The sequence below is a fragment of the Haliotis rufescens genome, unplaced genomic scaffold (genome assembly GCF_023055435.1).
Source record: "Haliotis rufescens isolate VD_foot unplaced genomic scaffold, xgHalRufe1.0.p SCAF_13, whole genome shotgun sequence".
NCBI lineage: Eukaryota > Metazoa > Mollusca > Gastropoda > Lepetellida > Haliotidae > Haliotis > Haliotis rufescens.
The window spans coordinates 30272548-30298304 of NW_025963813.1; the positions used below are offsets into that span (position 1 = coordinate 30272548).

At 38.2% G+C, this 25757-nt stretch overlaps 1 protein-coding gene across 4 annotated transcripts in view; it reads left to right on the forward strand.

Moving 5' to 3' along the window:
- Window positions 1-25757, forward strand: part of LOC124117797 (rootletin-like) — a 121910-nt gene that overhangs the window by 29174 nt on the left and 66979 nt on the right. The gene's annotated exons all lie outside the window — the stretch shown is intronic.

Genomic DNA, 25757 nt, shown 5'->3' on the forward strand with positions numbered 1-25757 from the left:
GGTAAGTAATCAAGTGTGGACCAGACAATCCAGTGATTGACATCATGAGGATCGATCCACGCATTTGGGATATGATGACATGCATCAACCAATTCAGCGGGTCTGACCCCCCGATCCCATTAGGCGCCGGAGTAATAAGGGTGTGGCGCTTTGAGAATGCCTTTAGGTGGTGTGGAAGTGCAGCTCAATATAAATGTTCACCCAAAACTCTGGAAATCAAGCAAACCATGCAATAAATAGTTTATACAGTTGTGTCCTAGCTTTGAAATATAAAAAAGACATTATTTTAATAATTTTCTTTTTCCCCATGACAAATACAAAAGACATTTCTATCAGCCAAAGCTCCCTGTTAAGTTCTTTTAATCAGACATTCTTGATTCTTAACAACTGATTCTGGAAATTTGTTTTTAATTCCAGCACATCTAATCTTGCATCACCCACGACTGTACACGTTGTCAAAATGTACCAGCTCATCATATTTGTTATTCCAATTTACGCTGATTCATCATTTTTTTTCTATCCCCACAATAGTCAATGCTGGGGGCCATCATGAATTTCTATATCAACAATCTTTAATCAGACCCAGACTTCAAGAAAAGTTAACTTGCAAATCCACAAGTCGGAACAAATCAAGGCATTACACAGTGCAATAAAGACTGAGCAATGAAGAGGGTATCTCACCAGTTTCCTAGATATGTCCTATTCAATCCCCCCACCCCCCAGGTCTATACCCTGGGGGTTGTTTGCCACCCATAGACTCATTTGTCCCTTGTGCCCCCTGAAAGAGCTCTGTGTTCATGGCAGATCAAGACAGATCAATAATTCATTGATCGGATGTGATTTGTTGGTCTGACCAACTACACCTCCCTGACACAATAGGGGCGGCTGTATGTCTTGTTGGCACCTGTATACGGAGTATATCTGTCTGTATATCTGTATACCTGGTATACACGGCACCTTATAGTGAATCTATAAAACCGATTTAAACTTGTCACAATGAAGTCTACCTCTCTCGTTGTCAGCTTGTGGAGTCACAGGTAGATATTTTACACACATTTTATGTCTATTTAATGCGCATGTATGTATGATTTAGTCTTCATTTTTTCTCTAAAAATTTCAGCTATTCAATTTTTATTTAATGCCTTTTGTAAATGAATTGGAAATTTTTCAAATCTTTTGTGTTCAATCATATTTTGTAAAATATATTAAAAGAGAATATATTATATGTTGATATTGTATGAGCTCATGGTATTGGTCACTGTAAACTGGGCAGACCAATTTCATTTTTTGTTTTCAAAATGAAAATACCATAAATCTTCAAAAAGAAAAGCGAAATAGATATACAAGATATATGGTGTGTTTATGATCTAAAAACTTCTCCTAAACATTGGCATGTACTGTTTTCAAAATGAAAATACTATAAATCCTCAAAAAGAAAAGTGAAATAAATAGACAAGATATATGGGGTGTTTATGATCTAAAAACTTCTCCTAAAACATTGGCATGTACTGTTTTCAAAATGAAAATACCATAAATCTTCAAAAAGCAAAGCAAAATAGATATACAAGATATATGGTGTGTTTATGATTTAAAAACTGCTCCTTAAACATTGGTTTGTACTGTTTTCAAAATGAAAATACCATAAATCGTCAAAAAGAAAAGCGAAATAGATATACAAGATATATGGTGTGTTTATGATTTAAAAACTGCTCCATAGACATTGGCATGTACTGTTTTCAAAATGAAAATACTATAAATCTTCAAAAAGAAAAGCAAAATAGATATACAAGATATATGGTGTGTTTATGATTTAAAAACTGCTCCTTAAACATTGGTTTGTACTGTTTTCAAAATGAAAATACCATAAATCGTCAAAAAGAAAAGCGAAATAGATATACAAGATATATGGTGTGTTTATGATTTAAAAACTGCTCCTTAAACATTGGTTTGTACTGTTTTCAAAATGAAAATACCATAAATCCTCAAAAAGAAAAGTGAAATAAATAGACAAGATATATGGTGTGTTTATGATTTAAAAACTGCTCCTTAAACATTGGTATGTACTGTTTTCAAAATGAAAATACCATAAATCCTCAAAAAGAAGAGTGAAATAAATAGACAAGATATATGGTGTGTTTATGATTTAAAAACTGCTCCATAGACATTGGCATGTACTGTTTTCAAAATGAAAATACCATAAATCTTCAAAAAGCAAAGCAAAATAGATATACAAGATATATGGTGTGTTTATGATTTAAAAACTGCTCCTTAAACATTGGTTTGTACTGTTTTCAAAATGAAAATACCATAAATCGTCAAAAAGAAAAGCGAAATAGATATACAAGATATATGGTGTGTTTATGATTTAAAAAATGCTTTACATAAGTTTGTTTTCAAAACTTAAAGTCACCATCTCTCCAGTCATTTCTATTTGCACAGATTATAACTCACTTATCAGCTTGATACCTACACTTTAAAACGATCTGGTCACATATACACTGATGTTGAATGAAGCTTTATCTTTAGTCAAACCTATAAAAGTCAGAAGCCATGCGTGCATTGTCAGAAAGAGGGGCGGTCAGGTAGCCTAGTGGTAAAAGCGTTCGCTCGTCACGCCGAAGACCCGGGTTCGATTCCCGACATGGGTACAATGTGTGAAGTCCATTTCTGGTGTCCCCCGCCGTGATATTGCCGTCATAGCCATTATATTGTGTGATATTTTATACACCCTGTCGCTTTCTGGAGACATACACTGGGTAATAGAGAGGGGCTCTAAATGTAGAAAAATAAGGCAGCGCCGTCATGGCCATTATATTGTGTGGATATTTGATACACCCTGTCGCTTTCTGGAAACATACCGCATAATAGAGAGGGGTTCCAAATGTAGAAAAATAAGGCAGCGCTGTCATGGCCATTATATTGTGTAGATATTTTATACACCCTGTCGCTTTCTGGAAACATACCACATAATAGAGAGGGGTTCTAAATGTAGTAAAATAAGGCAGCACCGTCATGGCCATTATATTGTGTGGATATTTGATACACCCTGTCGCTTTCTGGAAACATACCGCATAATAGAGAGGGGTTCCAAATGTAGAAAAATAAGGCAGCGCTGTCATGGCCATTATATTGTGTGGATATTTTTAAACCCTGTCCCTTTCTGGAAACATACCGCATAATAGAGAGGGGTTCCAAATGTAGAAAAATAAGGCAGCGCCGTCATTGCCATTATATTGTGTGGATATTTTATACCCCTGTCGTTTTCTGGAGACATGTAATACACTGGATAATTGAGGATGTTCCTGCAATAGACTGGCATGCTGACCAATCAAAAACAAGGGATTATATTGGGCTCAATCTCTTTCAAATTAGATATTTATTCTAATGTGATATTTCTAAGCATGAAGATCTTAGGTCACCTCCATTGGAGGTCGCGTCAAATCAGTCTTCTAAATGGGAGAAACAGATCTTTATTCAAAGAGGCTGCATTTTACGAGCCCTTGATATATCTATAGGGAAAGAATTAATCTGTGAAACACATCAGAAGGCTGTTATGAGTTAGCTTATAGCTGGAAAAGATTGTTCCTTGAGCCTGATGAGTAGTAAGATCAAATGTTGCGAAAAGTAAGGAATGCACCACGACAGTAAGTGTCGCCACTAGTTTAAATCGTTAAACTACGGTGTAATTTGTTTGATTCCATGGCTATTTTTGTGTCATGTCTCTAATAGAGAGGGGTTCCAAATATAGAAAAATAAGGCAGCACTGTCATGGCCATTATATTGTGTAGATATTTTATACACCCTGTCGCTTTCTGGAAACATACTGCATAATAGAGAGGGGTTCTAAATGTAGAAAAATAAGGCAGCGCTGTCATGGCCATTATATTGTGTGGATATTTTATACACCCTGTCGCTTTCTGGAAACATACCGCATAATAGAGAGGGGTTCTAAAGGTGACATCCTTACCTTGTCAGCTTGTGATTGGTTAACCTCTCTAGTCATGTGGACAAGGCATCCGACCTCGGATCAGAATGTTCATGGTTCGAATCCAATTATGGGACTCGGAAATTTTATGGCCACTACACATTGACACTACATGATAAAAGAATGAAGTGAAGTTAAATCAAACTCACTCACTCCGACGACTAAATCGGTAGTAGTAGTAGTAGTAGTAGTAGTAGTAGTAGTAGTAGTAGAATTTAGGGCATGCTTTGCACCCATAGCATGCTTTGTTGTGGTACAAGGATTATCTCCCTTGGCAACCTTGGTTATCTCCCCTAGGCAGTAATGGTTACAACAATGGTTTAGTGTATATATACGGTCTCGCACTGAACCAGGATGTGCCAAGGCCTCACAGGAAAAGATTAGAGCTGCATCAGTGAAACTCTCTGAAGTCCACCGACATGGTTCACAAACCAACATATTTTTCATGCAACCTGACCCTTCACAATATAATTCCATTAAGAATAAACGGTTTAGTGGGTAGTCTAATCACCTAGTACCCCGGAGTAGTGTATTACTGGTTATTTGTTTGTAAACTTATGGCTAGCTGTGAATGGTATTATTTGCCATAGGCTGGGAGATGTGAGGGATTCCATCGGCTTTATTTCAAGATCAGTAAAATTTACATTAGGCCTCTTGAGGTCAGCGTTTAAAAGCTGTTTAGCGTCGTGCTTGTTTGTGTTGGGTACCATTTTGTTGCTTATCTCTGCTATAAGCCTGCTGTCTGATTGGTAGTTTTAGAAAATTGTAATAATTAGGTTTTGAAATGAGAATACTGTTTTCCATTATTTTCAAAGTAACAGTTTTGATGAGGATACTGAGGTAGTTGTCAATACTTCATCTACACGTGCGTGAATCAAAAACATTAAAATCCCTGTCAAAAGTTGAGTGGTTTATATGCATGAAGATCATAAACTTCGCACTTCCATTGATCTAAAGCAAAGTAGGCAGGCAATAAAATAAACGAAATCTTCATTTAATTGTTGTTTGGTTTTTGGCTTTTGTTAATCAACCACAAGCATAAAATGAAATACAGAGACCCTTGAAACATTTACTTCAGACAGGTGTATGTATAGATAGTCTTTAATGCCATTACAAGACAGCTACGTCATAAATCGCAAAGAACAATGAAGAACAAAGTGTGGTTTATTTCACGATAAAACATTGTTCTACCATGACGTCATTTCTGGAGAATCGAACATGCGCTTGCAACTTGACGCTGCCGTATATTGGACGATGTTATTTTTCAGAGGGAAGTGTCTAGTGAGGTGTTCCCCATACATGCCATAGATATAGCTGGCCAACAAAATCAAACTCAGTGCCCAAACAATTGCATTCAAAATTGGGAGAAATTTGACAATCAGTATTGGGAGAAAAGGTACAGATAATCGATGTGAGGATATGCCGGAAATACCAAACTTAACCTGTGTTCATAAAATGGACTTGACAGACATTACTAAGGTCGGATTCTATTCAGGGAGTCATCATTTTTAACTAACAGGAAAGTTTTTATGAAGCTTGTACATTTTATCAACATTCTTAAGAGGCTGTACATAATGTTGATATCTCATATAAGAAATAAATTACTTGTGGTCATTGTTTATTGTATAATAAAACACAGCAGGAAGAATAAACCACTCGGGTTTGCTCCCCTCAGGGTTTATTCTCCCTGCAGTGTTTTATTGTAAGATAAACCAATAACCACTCATTATTTATTTCTTAAATAATTTTGAAGTTGGATTTAGAGATGACGAGGATTATGGATGACAACTTTTTTACTTATTATACATACATGTTTCAGGGTAACTTCTAGCCCCTTCATCAGGTGAATGACAGGATGGGGGAATTTGACACAGACACACACAGAGACACACACAGACACACACAGACACACACACAGACAAATACAATAGATTCACCTGGTTCAGGGGCAAGAAGCAGCCCTGAAACGTTGCATATGTATAATATGTGTCAATAATCTATCAATATCACTACTTGGCCCCGTTCTACAAAGCGATCTTAAAGTTAAGGTGATCGCAGCTCCCATACTTTAACATGGGCATTTGATAGTCCTAGCACCATGGTTGCCATGTAGAAAGAGGGCATGGATATGGACAGGCGCTCTACCACAGGTTCACCGAGCTATGTGGCAATCATGACACAGTTATCACCCCTTGAATTAATCTTGCACAACACACACTGCATGTTGCTCTCTCTGTTTTCTGTATGAACATTAGCTATTCATATTAAAAAATTTGGCAATTGAAAATAACTGTTTTAATTATGGTAAAAAATATGATCATTAAGATAACATAAAGCTTGCTGTCGGAACTTTACAGCCTTAAAAACATCACCTTCCATAATTCAGTCCAACTCTTGTATAAAACTCAGTCTATTCCCGGCAAAGTTTTACTATTGTCTAGTCTTATACTTATATCTTATACCTTATACTCGTCTTGTAATTATTTAAACAGGGATGTATCGAACTGGATGTGTCAGATTCCTGGTTGTATCGTACCAAAAGTTAAACCTGGGTGTCTGGTCTAAACTTTAACAAGGACTTAGAAATAAAATATTTATTATAAAAAAGGCATAATTTAAAACTTATCCTGGTAAGTTTGAGACAAGGGGGTGCGACTGTATCTTGATGTATGTCAATACAGATATTAACTGAGGATGGTAAGGTGAGGTGAAATGGGGTTTAACATCACTTTCAAGATTATTGCACTTATATATTTATATGCATGCGTATGTGCGCGCGTGTGTGTGTGCGTACGTGTGTGTGTGTGTGTGTGTGTGTGTGTGTGGCTGCTTGTACTAGTCTGAAATAATGCTGATTTTATAGTGCTAGCCCACTGAGATACCATGCTGCAGTTTAACATGAATACCCCACTCAGACACAGTGCACTGACCGAGCCTACATTGCCTTGTTTTAGCCTCTTAATGCCAGGCAGGCAGGGTAACAACAAGTACCATCTTTTAACGTCTTTTGGTATGACCCGGTCAGGGTTTGAACCCCGGATCTTCTGCTCTCTGGGCAGACACTCTACCACGAAACCACAGAGAACTGTGGACGGGAGTGAAAGCAATTATGAATCATGTTGCTATGGCAATGCATTATAAAATGCATGACAATTTCATGTGAGTCCTATATGTTAAGGACAGGATGAAAATTGCTAAAATATGATAGGTCGTGTAAAAGTTGACATCAGTGAGAATGGTGTCGGTCAGTTAAAATCTTATATCACCTTTGAGGATGTATATACTCCCAGGAAGTTGAGAATTTAAATCAAGAGCACGCTGATCCATTGACAGGGTTATTAATTTTTAATTATTATTATTATTATTATTATTATTATCATTATGTATTGCATGAAACACCAAACATATATACCGATTTTCATTTTTTCAATGTCAAGATTTAGTGATAACAATTTAATCACATGTTAATAGATGCTATAAACTTTAATCAATTAACTGAAAATCCCACCAAATGTTATGAAAGCATGACAGTACAAGTCTTCATTTGTTTTCTTAAATTTTAGCGAAGAATAAATACTGAGCAACCATTGTGATACGGTCGGGGTAAACACAGCTGCAGTGGGAAAAAATTGTAAAATTAATGTATGTTTTGGTAGATTTATTGAATTTGCAAATTATCATGCTAAGAATCAGTTGCGAGAGGACAGCATCAGAAAACATTCATGTCCTTCATGGAAGAAGCTTACATGCAATATCAGATAAAATCATTTGTCAGTTGTTGTTTTTTTATTAATCATGTAAAAAATATGTACAGGATGTGAAAAGCAAACACACATTGCTGAAACTAGAAATAAATATTTTTTTAAATAAACAAAACAAACTGTGTATGGATTTATGACAAAATTTCCCTTGAAACATTATTCCACAGCCAACAAAACACAAATATTTATGAGAAGCTTAATTCCTTCCTTACAAAATATCATGATGACTCAAGGTTTTTATCAGATATTCAAATATGATATTGTTGAACTCAATATATTGATTGGTAGATCAGTTAAATGATATGACTGAAAATACTTTGTATTTACCATGTGCAAATTCAAAACAGCGAAATAAGTTGAGGCTCATCTTGAGCACATTTACTCTTCAAGAATATATTGAATAAAAATATTAAGTGTTTTTGCAAAATTAATCAATACCTGTATAAAAGCGTGTGCCTGGAGCTTAGCCCATATTATATCAATCATATATGTTTACATCTCAGTGTTTTACTTGGCATACTCAATTTGCTGGCAAATATACTCTGCTTACGATGTATATAAAAAACATTGCAAGAAGTTTGTTTCTAGATTAATGAATACGTATGAAGTTTACCAAATATTTTTTCAGTTGATATATGATAAGGTGTGTACCTGTTTATTGACATACTCAATTTGCTGGCAAATACATTACACTTAAAGGGGTGTTTATATTAAAACATTACAAAGGGCATGTTTAGACATGCGAGGTTCCTCAGCGATAGTCCGGTATAAAGTTGGTTGATTGGTTGGTTTTTTAACGCCGCACTCAGCAATTTTCCAGCTATATGACAGCGGTCTGTAAATAATCGAGTCTGGACCAGACAATCCAGTGATTTATATCATGAGCCTCGATCCATGCAATTGGTATTAGTTGCCACTTACAACAAGCATAGTCACCTTCTACAGCAAGCATAGGTTGCTGAAGACCTATTCAACCCCGGATCTTCACGGGCCAAAGGTAGTCAGGTATAAAGTATTAACTTGAAATTAAAATGATTAATTCCAGAAATTGTTTTCTGATTTTAGTTCATGTTTATTTATTTATGAAAATATATAGATTTTGAATTAAGAGAAACAAAACAACTTATAAGAAGGTGAGTGAGTGAGTTGGGTTTAACAATATTCAAGTTGTTTGACAGTGTGTCAGCTTAATGTGGGCGGAAAGCTCGAAGTGATGCAGTTCTCAGACGTTTACCACTTTGGTGAAATCCACGAGCATGGGTATGGTGCTGACAAACCTAGAAACATAATCAGGGCGAACCATCAAGAAGATAAACATGTTGAATTAAGAACACTTGCAATCAGGTATAGTATGTCTCTCTTTTTAGTTATTGCAAAATTCAGGGAAGGTTAATTGTAAAAGCTTGGCCAAGCCTTCAAAGCCTCTCCAAACACAATGTGACCTGAAGCCAAAAAATCATCAATATCAGTTTTAAGTGTTCTTCTATAAAAAATTTTTACAAAAAGTATAAATCAGCTGCTTGATTTGATATTACACAGAAACATGTTATATTTTCTGAGGCTAAAACATTTTAATCTCTTATTTTACGGACACGGTAACCTATATCATGATTATAATTTGCAGAAATAAAAAGACTAAAACAGCAAATATCCTTTCTTCAACATATTTTGGTTTGTATATATGTTAAAACTTGTATATTTATTCATATTTATGTTATTCATTGATCACACTGGAAGCCCAGATTAGCAACGTTATACCTTACTTATTCTACCATACTTTCCAAGATCGAAAGTCCAGATTTACTACCCGGGTACCCACACCCTTATTACCCAACCCTAGCCGGGTACCCGCTGTTGGTTTCAAAAGACAGGTACAAAATGTCTGATTGGGAATAGTTTGACAGTAGCCTTGACAAAATGTATTTGGATACATGTATTAAACGATCTGGTCATGCATATACACTGAAGTTGACTGAAGTTTTATCTTTATACCAACACATATAAGTCAGAAGGAATGCGAACATTAGGGACTTGTGTAACCATGTAGTTATAGTGAAATTTTGTCATGAAACAACATATCACGTGACTAACCACGGGCCTGGGTAGTCTGGTGGGTCCCCGGGTCCCACTCAGTACCCACCCAGCCCGAGTACCCGAGTAACCCGTCCGAGCCCTAACTGTATAGACCCTTGGAATCAGCCAATGAGGTGACTAACAAATGACCAAGTGCCATTGTCGGAGTGAATATAAACTCATTATTCCCAGTTCATGTTGCTTTGGTCGTCAGTACATGCTTCATTACCTCTGTTGGGAAAGGGAAACATTTGTTACGATCTACTGGGCAGACAAGAGGTTGTGTGTATCAACTGGGGGAGGTGTTACGACTTGATATCTCCCACATAGAGTACAACACAATGGACTACTGGAGCATGTAACACTGACTGCTCATAGTCTAGAGGTTTCTGCAATATGATACAGTTCTTGTGGAATAAATAATATGTAATTACTCCCAGGGGTCCAGAGGGGTCAGACACCCTTTAAAAAATGACATATTCACTTTAGGACAGATTAACATTTTCTCTTGTTTTATGAATGAGCCTGCCCTGAATTTCTGTTTTATTGAAAATATGTTTGTTTTATGAAACAATTGGTAATATGTCTGTATTGTTTGTATTTTTTCTTTCTCTTTCCTTATTGATGAAGAAAATCTCCAAAAACATTTGTACAAATATCGATATAACTGTTGTATGTAAAAGTTTTAGCGCTAGGATTGTCGTAAGTCTGTGTTACAGTATGGGAGTTACGATCATCTTAGCGAAATGACTGTTGTAAGCCTATGTTTAAGTATGGGAGTTATGATCATCTTAGCAAAATGACTGTCATAGGCCTATGTTAATGTATGGGAGTTACGATCATCTTAGCGCTATGACTGTCGTAAGCCTATATTAAAGTATGGGAGCTACAATCACCTTAGCACTAGGACTGTCGTAAGCCTATGTTACAGTATGAGAGTTACGACCATCTTATCGCTAAGATCGCTTTGTTGAACGGGGCACTGACCTGTAGTGCCAATCGGTGCATGTTTCTATTGCATTAGTTAATAACACAATGTTTTCAATTGTAGTATGCATGATATGAGCACATTAACCTTCCTACAGTGCAGATTTCCGTGCATTAATCAACATGACAAAACCTGTCTCTTCCGCTTCTTTCCAGAGATGCAGCTAAGCTGCATATTTTGCATAAACTACGCAGAAAGAAATCACCAATACCCAATAAAGTTTGATTTGCTTGCGTACAACATGTAAAAATATACATGAAAAATTTCAGAAAGCCAATATAGTTTTCATCTTGCATACCCCAATATCTATATTTTTAACTGACCGAATGCAGACAAAATTTATTATAATGCACAAAAGGGCTACATGCGTACTGAAACTGAGACATGAATAACTGTCACGACTTTTTCTGACATTTGGGCCAGAACATGACCAGAAGGAAATTAGTAGTGACCTGAAATAGTGATTTAAGCAGAATTGATTAATTAAATGTCTATTGATTGGTTTGAAGTTACCCAATAGATTGGATCCATGAGAATAACAACGTACTGAATACCCTATGAAAACGATCAAATACCTGATGTGAATGGTAAAACGTGAGTCAATTCTGAATGGCTTAAAAACTTGTCTGCATCTGAAGCCCTGGGCATGAAGTGTTTAGGGAGCGAGGAGAGTCACCTCTCATTATTTTTAATGTAAGTTTACATGAACATGGGGCACAGGTGTCCCAGTCGTCTGAGGTGCCCCGATTCACTGTGCAGAGAAACCTATGATTGTGGGTTCGAATCCCGGTTCGCCCCGATTATGTTTCTAGGTTTGTCAGTACCATACCCATGCTCTTGGGTTTCACCGAAGTGGTAAACGTCTGAGACCTGCATCACTTTGGGCTTTCCTCCCACATTAAGCTGACACGCTGTGATATAACTGGGATATTGTTAAAAGCGGTGTTAAACCCAACTCACTCACTCACATAAATATTTTCTAAAAGAAATACCACATATATTTTCAAATCAAGTATATCTTCAACCCAAATAATGTAAATGTGTAAAGTTGATAATAAACAACCAACCTTCCCTATGCCTCGCCCAGACCCAAGAGAATAAATTAGAAAAGGAATCCATTTCAAATCTAGTATGATTTGGCAAGTCTAGATTGCCTCAGCTCTGAAATTAAGCATTGTTCTGAGCTCCATTTCGATTTTTATTAATTTGTTTGTAGATATAATTTGAAATAAGATAACTTTATTTCTGGGACTTAATGTTAGTTTACCCTAATCCTGTAATGGTAGACTTTCTTGTAACCTTGACCTGACTTTATGTTAAGGCATCATAAGAAACAGAGCTTTATCTTAATCTGACCCAACAGTCTGGTATTTCCAATATATTTTTTCATAATCTAATCTTTCTCACGGAAATCTATTTGTTCCAAGGACAAGCTAAGAGAAGACACTGTGTCTCATTTTTTAAACACATGTGGTTATGTGCATAACAAATCAATGAGTTCATGTTTATCAGGCCATTAGCTGTATTTGTGAAATAGTTAAGTGATGATAGCATTTACAAATGTATTTGGTTGAATTATGGTTTTTTTAACAATTTGAAATCATCAATTGTTGTAATTAACTAAAACAAATCTAGTTTTGAAATTCTGATTGGCTAATGTCAACTTCTTGTCAGTAATTCCATTGGTCGGTCAGAGTTAAAGGTCGGAAATGTCGGTCTGATGTGACAGGTAATGGGATGTCCTCAGATCTTTGTTTAGCAGCAGCCAGAACTAAGATCCGATTTGAATGAGATTGTCCTGAGACAAATTGAAAATTTTAAGGATGTGGAGGATATTGATTTTATCATCAATAAAGGGGTTATATGTTTCATGGGTTGTTTTTTTTAAAAAGAAATCCTACCAAGGCAAGAAACAAGTGAGAACTTGTCTGTCATTTGACAGCAAACGTATTTTATCTTTAAGTTTCATAAGGAGCTGTGTAAATCACCATTTAATTGCTTATAATAATTTTCTTGTTTCTTATAAACCACCCGCCTGTATAATAGGTTTTTATATGTTTATACAATTTCTTCAATTCAAATTTCGTCTATGCACAGGATTCCTACTTTTTGCACATACATTACTCCCAGTCAGTGGGATTCATTAGGGAACCAAGCCACATTCTCTCCACACTTCGAGTGGCAAGTAGCTTGGCCAATAGAAGTCATGCATATATTAGATTCAAGTTTACTAAATTTGTAATCTACTTTTAAAATAAAATGTAAAAAATATACCCCTGGTTTGAAAAGAGCCAGTAGAAACAAGACTATTTTTTTAATGGCTGACAATATGCCATAAATGTTCTCAACAATTAACTTGCTGTCCAGAAAAAAATCCTCATTGGGCTACAACTCATTAATCAATGTCATAGAAAGAGGAACAATTGGCAAGTTGTAACTACAATTATACATTATATAAGGATCATTAGCGGTAGATTGAATACAGTATGTGATAGCCATTAATTCTGAATCTGGGTTCTGCACCATATGTTGTTCCAAGATCGATAAGTGCCATTTAATTACTACAAGCAATGTCATATTCACAATTGAGAATAATGAAGATTATGAATATGGAGATTTTTTTAACATTAGTTACTTACAAGAACTTGTAATGAATAATAGGTGCTTAGGATTACGTGAAAACAATCGCCCGAAATAACCCGACCTAATCATAATTCATAATCTATACTGACTCGATATTATTTATAAGTCATTAAACACGTCAATTTCCTGGACACGCTTGATCGATTACGACAGCAAGCTGATACTAAAGAAAAGATACTGTGTTAATATTTGAGGCTTTGCATTTTTGTCTCGTCAGCAGTATGCGCTTATGGGACAGACGCTATAAAATTATACGTTTTGTTTCGTATCCTTTCTACGTAGGCAACCATCTATAAACCGTTTCACGAGTCAAACGTGATATATGACGATCAATTGATCCTGGAATGAACAAGTGAAGTTCCGGGAGCTAACAAACGTCGTATTGGTACGTTCTGAAAGAAGAAAGTTTCAAGCAGCGAGACTGGTTTGCCTGCCCTAAAGCGCTTGCACTCCTCGCTGTGGAACGAAGGACATCAAACCAGTCTACAAGCAACGGAGATCAACAACGTCCAGAAAATCGAGAAAGAACGATACACGTCATATTTTACACATATACTAAAATGTGCATATGACATATGCTTTCCTTTGACAGGGCTACTTTTTATTTTTTATTTGGCAGTTATACTTCACCTATCAGCTGAAACAATCTCATTTAATCAGATTTTCGTTCTCGGCTTTGTTTAGCGGTTTTAATGAGCTTTGAATGAGATTGTCACTGAAATAAATTGAACATATTTGTTTTGTGATAATTTAAAGATACCATCTCTCTTCAAAGAGGTGGAATGTAGATATCGTCTTTCTGACGTCACTTTGGAATGTATCGACGTCATCGAACAATGGATGACGCCTGTGTTGCCGTGACAACAGACAGACGGGGTAGGAGAATAAATAAGGCATTTGAGGTGACGCAGAGCATCATGTGATGCCTCAGAAATGTATTGTTATGATGTTACTGAGGTAATGAATTAAATTTTATCGTTTGGCACATTAAGCGGAAGAAAAAATACAGCTTGAATATACAACTCGGAGCTTCTGCGTGGCAGCAGTGCAAGGCGTGAAGCTGGCAAGCTGCATAATTATATTTACCGCAAATAATACAAGGCTGGTATTAAAAAAATATATATATTTATTACGAGTCTTTCTCAATACAGTTGCTCCATTTGCATAGGGTAGAGCGATTTAAAAATATCTCGTATGACATGCCAGCACTTTCTTGCACAAAAATAATTATGTGGAAAAAGCATCAACATGATCAAAACTGCCAGCAATAAAGAATAATGGCAGATCCACGCACTCAGATGATATATAATCACATTGTTTTTGCACTTGGCAAAATGATGCATTTGGTTATAATAATGTAAATGCAGATAATAATAATAATAATAAAAATAAGGGCTCAATTAGCCAAAATAAGTCCCACAAAATGGGAGGTCTTTTTGCACAAAAATAAACATCCTGCGCACTTCTGTCTGTGAACATGGTGTATTGTGAAAATAGGCTACATGTTGTGATGTCCCGATTTCGTATAAATGGGAGAAAACCTAGGCATATCTGGTTTCTGTGATTTCGCAAAGGATTACTGGCCACACGATATTTTCATGATTTCTATGGGACATTTGAAATATATCTTCAGGACATTTTGTATGACAATCAGTCAATGTCCTAGAAACGGAATCGATGTCTCAGTGAAACCCTGGGTATCAATATTGATAGTTGTGTGGGAACATTTCTGTTACACATGAACAAACAAATGCTAGAATGGATTGTGAGCCACAGAATATTCTCACCACGACATGACGGATACGGAGTTACAATGGCTTACACTTAAGCATAGCGGAGTTATGTCCCTTCTTCTTTGTACACGTTGACCTTTCCTCTGTGTTGTGACATCATAGCAGGAAATTTATTTTCGCCAAGTAAAACAAGTAAATTTTCATATCAAATCTGTCAAGTTATACATAACCATACAATCCTAATACATATGGCATTATGTCGTTGATATGAGTCAGTATTTTTTTCGTTCAGTTTACATGGTGCTGCGAAATAAAACTTTTCGTCGCACGATACTTTATGGATGTACGATAATAATACATATTGGAAGTCATTTTCGTTGGCGAATTAGAAACTTGGACAACATTTAGCACTTTATTGCTTTTCAACCCGACCCGTGAAGATCCGGGTTAGAATAGGTCTTGCCTTAAGAGGCGACTAACGCGATCGGGTGGTCGGGCTCGCTGACTTGGTTGATGCACGTATCCCAATTGCGTGGCTTGATGCTCATGATATCAATCACTGAGTTGTCTGGTCCAGACTCGATTATTTACAGACCGCCGTCATATAGCTGGAATGTGGCGTTAAACAACAAACAAGCAAGCTTTTCAAACCAGTCTTTAATATTTCACCATGGAGTAGAAAATTCAACTCCGTTAAATTGGCAAGTCAGCAGTTGGCCGAGTCCCGCACGACCGCAATTCTCCCATGTGATCACTTTTTCAAAACTCTTCGTCTGAAAATTAACTTGGATTCCAGTGGCAATGTGGCAATGTGGCAATGTAGTGAATCCCAAGCTTTTGGTCAGAGATCTCGCGGGATCCGAGCTGTATGCAACTCAAAGCCGTATGACTTGGTTAATTTAAAATATGGAAAAACAGCAATTCCCAATATATTTTTCTAGCATTTTGAGCATCCAAACAACAATCAGCAGTGTGGTATGTATTATGTGGAATTGAGCCATATTACATGTAATGTAAGATGTTTTCAATTGTTCATCATCCATTACAAATATCCAAATTAAAAAAATATTTTATTTGATAACTGAGGAATATATTATGCTGTTAATGACGATTTCCAGATTAAAGTTCTTCTCTTGTATTGATCGTGTCAATCGGAAAATTAGTCCTTGGGGAAAACGACATAGGATTATTACAGTGAGTGAGTGAGTGAGTGAGTTGGGTTTAACGCCGCTTTTAACAGTATTCTAGTTATATCACGGCGAGTTAGCTTAATGTGGGAGGAAAGCCTGAAGTGATGCAGGTCTCCGACGTTTACCACTTCGGTGAAACCCACGAGCACGGGTATGGTGCTGACAAACCTAGAAACATAATCGGGGCGAACCGGGATTGGAACCCACAATCATAGGTTTCTAGTGTGCCCAAGGGACGCAACTCTGCACAGCGAATCGCGTCCCCTTAGACCCTGGCCACCCCTGCCCCCTATTACATTAAGGGTTTGATAATGGCAGTCACATACAGCAATTAGCTGCATAAAGCTGATTTTAAAGTATCTCTTAATGCGGGAAAATTAAGCATTAACGTTTCATGCGCATGATTTGGATATTTCGTTTCAGTAACTCTATGTGGTTTCAAATTTCAATAAACCAAAATGGCGAAATACATGCTATGGAATAAAGTAACTTCTACACTTCCGCCTTTACAGCTGGAAAGAATGAATATTCTCTGTATAGTTTGAAAATATGGAAAGTCGTATTGAAAGTCAAATAGAGGACGTGTGAGTAAAGGGAGATAACTCTTAATTGCATAACTTTGCAGGAACTTTGCTGCGTCAGTTTTTGAAGAAACCTCTGGAATTGTTTCTCTACATAAATGGCCACCGTATTTGCTATAGAAATAACAAACACGATATAAGTATGATAATGACACGACATTTATTTATTCGAGGATAATTTTTCACCAATAAATTGCTTAATAATCGTACGATTTTCACAAGAAACATTTCCCTCGAAATGAAGCGCGAGTTGAGACGACTACCGGAAGTGTCAACCACGTTATCAATGAATGACCTTGTACTTGACGTATGAGCAATACATTGGCAGTGTTCCAACTGTCGACGTTCATTATCTATAATACACTGTGAGGTCTTCTGTGGGTTAACACACTCGTCCACGGTTTAGCTTCTTCTTTGAATCGCCTTATTGCTCAATGGAGCAGTGAAAGGCGGTTTAACCTTGAAGGATTTAATAAAGATTAATATGTTGACTCCGACCCCCCTTGCTGTTTCTAAATTGTTTGTGGATGGTTTTAAAACTCCAACGCTGAAGGCATAAGATTAATTCATATTTGGGTGAAGCTATACAAAGAAGTTTATTCAGAGTGTTCAACTCCGGCCCTTCACAATTTAACGTTCATTTCGGCATGTCGGAATGTCTTTATGTCGTGGTTCGCTGTTAATACTCTTCGTGGGGATTCCGGGATAGACCTGGTCCCCAGCAACCTATGCTGATCCTCAGAGGTGATCAAATACTCACTAGTTATTCATGTTATCCTCATCTGAGAAAAAACATTACGTTTTCACAATTTATATGACTGGTGCGTTAGTGTTCTTGACTTAGAATGTTTCAGTTATCTAGGAGTGAGTTTAACGCCGCTTTGGTCAGTATTTGAGTTATAACTCGGAGTGTTAGCATGATGTGGGAGAGGAACCCTCAGTTTGGCGAAACCCAAAAGCACGGAAATCGTGCTGAAAAACCTAAAATCATAATCAGGGTTAATCTGCGATTCATACGGAGCTTCATAGGTTCCTGGCACGCCTAAGGGACGTAACTCTGCACACCGAATTACGCCTGGAACCGTAGCACCGCTTTGTAAAATGAGGCGCAAAATCCTCCGGGTAACTTTGGTAGTAAAGGCGTTTGCTCGTCACACCAAAGAGTCTGGTTCTATTCCCATTATTGTCTGTCGCCGTGACATTGGTCACATGTGCTAAAGAACGGTTTTTAAATACATGCTCAGTCGCTCAATGTTTCTGAACAATTTGAATCCTCACACGAAACCTGGGGACAGCACTAAAATAATAAGATTAGGTGTTGTAATGTGTTGCACCAATCAAACTGTCAGTTATTTGCGTTAATATTTGCTTTTCATTTCTTCATTACCTTACTCGTCATTGTCTTTTAACAGGGAACCTACATTTCTATAGTCTCATAATCTCATAATCTATAGGTTAAGTGTTATTCTCGTCAACGTGAGCCTATTAAGGACGAGCTTTCATCCGCAGTTAATCCAGACGGTGAAACAAACAGGAGTTGTTTTGCTCTTAGATTTGTTGCAGCGATTTTGAACATACAGTAAACTACGTTTATAACGAACACGCTTATTACGAACTGTTGGATATAACGAACTCTTTCTTGGTGCCGTCCATTTTCTGTATAGATGTTGTACATATGCTTATACCGAACTACGGTTATAACGAATTAAAAATAGTGGTCTCTTTTAGTTCGTTATAACCGTAGTGTACTGTACTTAAGCGATCTTGTGACTCGGCTTCTGCTGCTAACGATAATACCGAAACCCGAAAGACTTGCTGTGTAAGCTAATGTGATCAAGTGACAAGGTGTCGGTCATGTTATACATTAGTATGACCTTACCATGTAGATATTCAAATATATGGGAATTAAGTTTAAGAAACAGGCAATATTTGCTGTGGTGATATTCTTTCACCGATACGGAATATAGATACTGCCCCCTCTTGAAATGTCAGTACTTCATGCTATATAGTCCGGCGCCCCCCGAACAAGCTATAGCTGAATATGTTTTCACTAGAACCCTCTACGCCCACAACCCTGTGAAGATCCAGGTCAGAATAGGTCTTCAGTAACTCTTGCTTGTCGTAAGAGGAGATTGCGCTTATCGCAAAAAGGACTAACAGGATCGGGTGGTCAGGCTCTCTGACTTGGTTGATGCATGTCATCGTAGTCCAATTGCGTGGATCGTTGCTCATGGTATCAATCACTGGATTGTCTGGTCCAGACTCGATTATTTACAGGCAGCGGTCATATAGCTGGAATATTGTCGAGTGCGGAGTTAAGTCACAAACAAATAAAAAACAACCCCCAAAAAATCTGCCTGGTCTACCTCAGGTGTCCCTAACAACAAACCCTTTACGCCCACATATACTGATATTGTCTGTAATACATGCTTTAATATAATATCTGAATATATTTCATCTGATAATTTTCAATTACATTCGCTTTGATTGGCATATGTCTTTATTTTTTAATTTTCAAACAGAAACAACTTTTCGAATCTTCACGAAACGAATAATTGGTGCAATACAGACCCATCCGTTTCACAATCAACCTTTTAGCGCTGCGTTTGCCTTTAGCGTAGACGTACGATGGTCGTAACGTTTTAAGATGGCCAACTGAAAGGGGACCAAAACATCTAGTAGTTTACATATACTTGAGGCTGCCATGCATGCATATACAAGTTGGGTGTATGTGTTTGTTTAATGCCACACTTAGCAATTTTCCAGCTGTATGACGGGGGCCTCGAGTCGGGACTTCAGGCGACTATGCTAGTCGTAAGAAGCGACTAACGGGATCGGGTGGTCAGGCTCGTTGATACATGTCATCGGATCCCAATTGCGTGGATCGATGCTAATGATATCAATCACTGGATTGTGTTGTCCAGACTCGATTATTTACAGACCGCCGTCATGTAGCTGGAATATTGCTGAGTGCGGCGTTAAACAACAAACCGACCAACCGACCAACAATGGTGTGTCCTGAATAACCGCCATGAAACTCTAGGCAGTTAGGAAGATGTGTTATTATAGAGTACTATTTTCTCATGGTAATTATTATTATCCATTGAATGCAAGCGTAAATATTCATGACCAAAAAAACTTAGATTCAATTTACTGTATTCGACGTAATAAGCGCCCAGGGCGCTCTCAAACTTAGAAATAGAGCGCTCTTATTAGAATATTATTTTGCAGCGTTAAACAACAAACAATATGAGCAACGACCAACACCGTCAGGACACGCTGACACGCCATCAACCAAGTCACCGAGTCTGATCACCCGATCCATTTAGTGGCCTCTAATCCAACTGTAACACGGAATCCCCACGGGGAGATATATTTTGTGATTTAATATTTATCAGTTCAGTCGTTACACATATTTCGCATCATTCCCAGAGTGAGCTGCACATATTTGATATATTTCGTAGTCCACTCTGTGAATGGTGACAAACGATGTTGCACGACTGAACTGGTAATATAATAATAATGCATCAGGATGCAATTTCCGTGTCCAACACAGCCCTGCACTGGACCTTGGGACAGGTATACAAGGATACTATGGCTGTGAGCCTGCAACTCCTTAATATCCTCGTCAATATGTAAAAGTAAAAGTAGTGTCAGGTAAATTACCACTTACAGGTCGCGTGTGAGATAAGCCTTATAATCGTCATGTTCGGTCAACATCTTACAGACATTGTAATTCATCGGAGACACGTTATGACTTCCTACTCTATGACGCCCCCTGTGTGACAGGTGACATCTGGATATCCATTATTATACCCTACTTATCTATCTTAGGGGCACTTCTCTATAACGCCCACTGAGTCTGTGACGTCAATAAGCTCTGCCTATATCGCTCAGGAACAAGTTATAACATCTATATAACCCCCCATCAGGTCTGTGACAGGTGAGGTGCGGATGTCCATGTCAATGTACCCAATCGATATATCTCAGGGGTGGATACTAACCTGTGGTATACAACTTCAGAGCTCCAGATAACTTTTTGAGCAATTGAGTTTTTACTCTAGGGATTCTATTTTAATTAGGTTATTATATTTTTCATTGGGTAACCAATATTTTGTCACTCATCTATTCATCACTCTGTTGGGTTTTTCCCCAAATGAGCTAACATTTTGAGAGTTTAAAAAAACTATAATGTTTAAGATCTATATAAGGGTTCTAACCAAAGGCTTGACTCGGGAAAGTAAATTAGGTCGTAATTGTGTTTCGGAAATTAGCTCCATTGTACGCATGCTGAAAAAGCTTCATTGGGTATTTACGCGAGCTGTTTTTAAACATACGAGTTTTTCATTTAATGCATGCGTTTCTGTACGCAAGTTAATTGAAAGTAACTGTGATTTTAATATATGATTTTGTTATTTATTTTTTTATTTATTTTTTTTTTTTTGGGGGGGGGGGGGGGGGGGGGGGCGTATTTCTCAGGAACAGGTTCAAACATCTATATAACGCCCATCAGCTGTGTGACATGATATCCATCTCAGTGTACCCTTGTGTCAGGGGCAGGTCATAACTGCTCTTTAAACCAGGGCACCTTTGTCTCTGACCGAGCAATAACGTACTGATTTGCTATTTTAACCGTCTGCCACCTTTGCCTATTGTATTGCAGGTATCTTCCTATCTCGTAAAACGCCAATTGGCAATGACATAGGTTCGTTTTATCTATCATTAACTTTGACGATGAAACAATTTGACGAAAAACGTGTCGCCAACGGAATTCGAACCCGCGAAGGCTAACGTATGTATTCTTCTGCGACGGTGACGTCACGCAGGGTCGACTCGCGTGGTGTTCTCACAGCTAAGCCCGGGGTTCTCGGAAATGTATTAATACGGTTGTCAAAACAATTAGTTTAAACATATACCTTGACTAGGTCTATGAATGTTGGCCATAGTTTAGATAGGTTAAAGCACTCGGACCCCTGGCGTTTGACCTTTACATAACGCCCGCCATGCTGGTCTGTCACACATGGCGAGAGGATATCCGTCAGTTAACCTTATAGCAGGGGCAGGTTTCACGCTCAGCAGATATTTGTATAGACCTGCCCAGAGGCCGATATTCGGCCCCAAATCTGCAGCATACATCAGTATGAATTCCCAATTATTTTGTTACATCAGTTACCTGACATCCAACTTTTGGATTGTTCTTTCAATGACAGTGGGTTACTGTTACAGGAATATTGAAAAGGGTATTGTCCATCAGGGATTTATCTAGACCTGCTCTGTGGCCAATATTCGGTCCAAGTCTGCAGTTTTGTCCCAATTTTGAACAAAATATTTTCCCGAATTTGCCTTCCTTCAGAGACTGATATTTAGAAAAATCCGTGCACACGAAGATTCATGATGATTTTGTTACATACGAGTTGCGTCCCTTGGACGTCAGAACCCTGTGATCGTGGGTTCGACTCCAGGTTCGCCCAGATTATGTTTTGAGCTTTGTCAGCACCAAAACCATGCTTGTGGGTTTCACCCATGTGGTGAACGTCTAAGGGGACGCAATTAGTTGTGCAGAGTTGCGTTCCTTGGGCACGCCAGAAGCATACAATCATGTGTTCGAATCCCGGTGCGCCCTGATAATATTTCGCAGCACCATACCCGTGAGTATCAATTAATGTGGGAGGAAAGCCCAAAGTGATGCAGGTTTTAGACGTGTTTCACTTCGGGCTTTCCTCCCACATTAAGCTGACACGCCGTGATATAACTGGATTACCGTTCAAGGGGAGTAATACCCAACTCACTTAATTTCAGAGCTGAAAAGGGGATGAGTGAAGGCTGTTTTAGATCTAAGAAAGGGTGAGAATGGAAGTATAAAATATAGGCTGTCAGAAAGACCATCATCGGCAGTACAGGAGTCAATACTTGTGCAACACAAAGCTCCACTACAACTCTCTTTGACAACCATAGTCTCGTTCCACTACATACGTGGTTCCCGGTACGTGAGCCGAAGAGTCCCCAGAAGTATTTTTAAGTGACCGATTAATCAGGCCTGACGTTGACAACAATGCCACGACTGTATTACTCAATAGCGACCTGTTCTCCCCTGGCCCGGTGTAATCGGGCTGAAATGAGTTTAAGTGATATTGCACCCGGATATAGGGGTATAATAGTTATACTTGAACGGGGTCAGTGCCAAAGTCGCCGCCAAACTTTTGCCCACATGTGATCTTGGTTGCGCCCGTATGGTAACAGTGCACGGAAAGTTGCAATGTTATACTTCAAATCTGGACCGACGCTTCTGTTGAGCCCTGTTCGCACCGATTATGTCAGCGCCATATCCGTGCTCGTGGGTTTCATCAAAGTGGTAAACCTCTGAGACTGCATCACTTCGGGCTTTCCTCCCACATAAAGGTGACACGCCGTGATATAACTGAAATGCTTGTCAAAGCGGCGTTAAACTCAACTCACTCACTCACTATACACTACTGTATACGTTGATACTATGAAGTTATCTTAAAAAATAATATAGTATATTCTTCTTTAAGCTATACATTTTAAATAATGCAACTGTATTTGTTAAAATGTAACTCTATGTGATTAATGTATTCAGAAGGAACTCTTTAATAATAGATTGACGGGTTCTTTTCTGTATTTGCGCTGCATCACCTTTTGATATGTAAATACGTAATCTTGTTTGATGTATTATCTAATGAACTGTCGTGTGAGGTTGTTAAGAGAAGAATGTCTTATCTGGGGCTTTTCCATATACATTAAGATTCGGATATAAAAGAAAATGCAAATCATTGCTGAAGCGTGAGAAAGAAATTCAAGCTCAAAGACATTATTGTGGCTTGTCAAGTCAATGTTCATCTTGGGTATAAACTACTATAGTTTGTTAAGAAAACAAAATTTAAACTCATATAGAAACATATCACAAAAATGTCATAGATGCACGCTATAGCAAGTCAGAGTGTTAAAAGGTCGTTATTTTCATGCAAAGGTGGCAAAGTGATTAATATACACGCAAGGTGGTCGTCAATACAAGGTGTACACCTAGTGCTCCAGACAGTCGAGCGCACTCGCCAGATCACGACATACGTACACATGCTGCTTATTATCATACACGACAAAGACCAGTGTCTCTCGGTACACCGTTGCGTGACAACCACATGAATAATAACAAAACCAACACCTCGAGATAAAACAATCTGTTGGTTTGGGCAAAGTGCAAGAAGTGCACGTAAAATTGTACAGTAGCGACAAGGGGAGATAACTCTGAAACAGTCTCACGACGTCGGTGCAATCTTGCGCCAGCGCTTACTTTGCAAAAAAAAAAGAGGAAAATCCAAGATATTTCACCTTGTCAATGATGTGTTCTATAAACATTCAAAGATGTTTTTAAAAGGCATGTTTTACGCGTATTATTTTTTGTAATAAAGAAATATAAGCTCTTTAATTTAAAGTCTTTTGATATTACAACACTATATACGCTTTTAGATTAAAAAAGGGGCGGTGAGGTGTCGTCGTGGTTAAAGCGCTGGATCGTCGAGTCACGCTTTGGACTCGTGTTCGATTCGCCACATGGATACATTTGTGATGCCAATTCCTGGTGTCCCTACTCCGTTATATTGCTGTGGGAGTCGACCGATCGTAACTCGCTCTCTCTGCAGATGGCACAGGCAGACTAGTTTTGTGGGTTGTGTGTAGTTTCGTCTTTGAATTAACTCCCGTCTATCCCTGTGTGAGGTCTCGGCATTGACATCATGATGTACACCCACGGGCACGCCAGGAACTTATGATTCCGGGTTCGAATCCCGGTTCGCCCCGATTATGTTTCTGTGTTTGTCAGCACCATACCCGTGCTCTCGGATTTTACCGAAGTGGTGAACGTCTAAGACCTGCATCACTTCGGGCTTTCCCTCCCACATTAAGCTGACACGCCGCGATATAACTGGGATACTGTTAAAAGCGGCGTTAAACCCAACTCACTCACTCACTCACTCACTCACTCATGGTGTACAATTACAATTTCGTCTGAACCCGTGTGTTAATGTAATCAGGGAGACTATACTTATAGACTCCCTGGTGTAATATTATTTGTATGAATTTGGCATTGCTTCTGGTATTATTTTTTGACCGTGAGAGAAATATAACAGTGAATCGCAGCCTTGACTTGTTTTACTGGATCCAATTAGCACAACGAGAAAGATATCAATTTTAGAAATTCTGCAGTGCTGGTCAACGCGTCCTCTTTCCGTGAGTCACAGATTGAAACGCCCCCATTTGCTGTGTAAATGCGACTGGGGGCGGTCGGGTAGCGTAGTGGTTAAAGCGTTCGCTCGTCACGCCAAAGACCCGGGTTCGATTCCCGACATGGGTACACATGTGTGAAGCCCATTTCCAGTGTCCCCCGCCGTGATATTGCTGGAATATTGCTAAAAGCGGCGTAAAACCTCACTCACTCACTCACTCAATGCGACTGGATAATCGAGTCTAACGGAAACAATCCCACGTGAACCTGTTTAAAAAAATTAGACGCGGTTCTTATCGTTAAAACATCAAATACCGTGTTTGTATTTCAACGATAGGTAATACTTCAATTTCTGGACGAACCTATTGACACAAGTATAAGTCAATGCTATTCAAGTACATGAATATCTAACTTACTCAGCCAGTTGCTAAGTTATTCACAGTGTACCAGTGTGACAATCACTGGACTATCTACCAGATTCTAGTGTTACCCATGGAAGGTTCTATAATACTCACTTCGACAAATCCATCGACCTATAGCGGTCACCTATTGAACAAGATAGCA